Raw genomic sequence first — 803 nt, forward strand, 5'->3', positions numbered from 1 at the left:
GTGAAGTCAGAATTTGGCGGTCGGACTTAGTTTCTAAGTTATAGCTTAATGAAGTTTGCTATTTTACGATTTTTGCACGTTCGCGCGTCACTAGTTTACTGCACCTATTAGGTACGAATATTAATTTTTTTTCGCTCTTACCTGAAAACTCGATAGCAATTAATCTATTATTGTAATAATTGTAGTATAGGCTTAGTGCCTTAGTACATAAGGTTCATTAGTCATGTTGCCATAATATAATATTTATCAATCGGAATATAATATTATGTGAACGAGAACGACCTATCAGTTAGATATGATTGATATGGGCTGATCATTTTTACCACGGTATTCTGTTTTCCGGCGACCGGAGCCGGTAGGCGTATAGGGAGCCTCTAAAAACTTATATTACTGGTCATCGAGTATAGCGACCGGTGACGGTAGGCGAAGGGAGGTTCCTTGAGTATGGCGATCGGAGCCACTAGAAATGTGTTACTTTAATTAACAAGGTTAAAATTACTTGTTAGGTCATCCGTCTGCCCGCAGGGCAGGTATGCTCTCACCCCCACGACCCCGAAGGGGTCGCCTCTCCTCCCCCCCAGGTTTGCTATTTAAGCCCCGGGGGGTTTGGGGGCCGAGCCCCCATCCAGCGAGAGGTCCACAGGACCTCGAGTTTTGCGACCGGAGCCGGTAGGCGTATGGAGCTTCTATAAAGCGTTGAGCGTATGCGTAAAAACTTAGAATTCGAAACTGCCTGAGCATATAGCTTCAAAACGAAGTCTGGCTATCTAATTTTGATTGCACCGTCGATCTTAACTCGTTGA

The sequence above is a fragment of the Acyrthosiphon pisum genome, chromosome A1 (genome assembly GCF_005508785.2).
Source record: "Acyrthosiphon pisum isolate AL4f chromosome A1, pea_aphid_22Mar2018_4r6ur, whole genome shotgun sequence".
NCBI classification, from domain to species: domain Eukaryota; kingdom Metazoa; phylum Arthropoda; class Insecta; order Hemiptera; family Aphididae; genus Acyrthosiphon; species Acyrthosiphon pisum.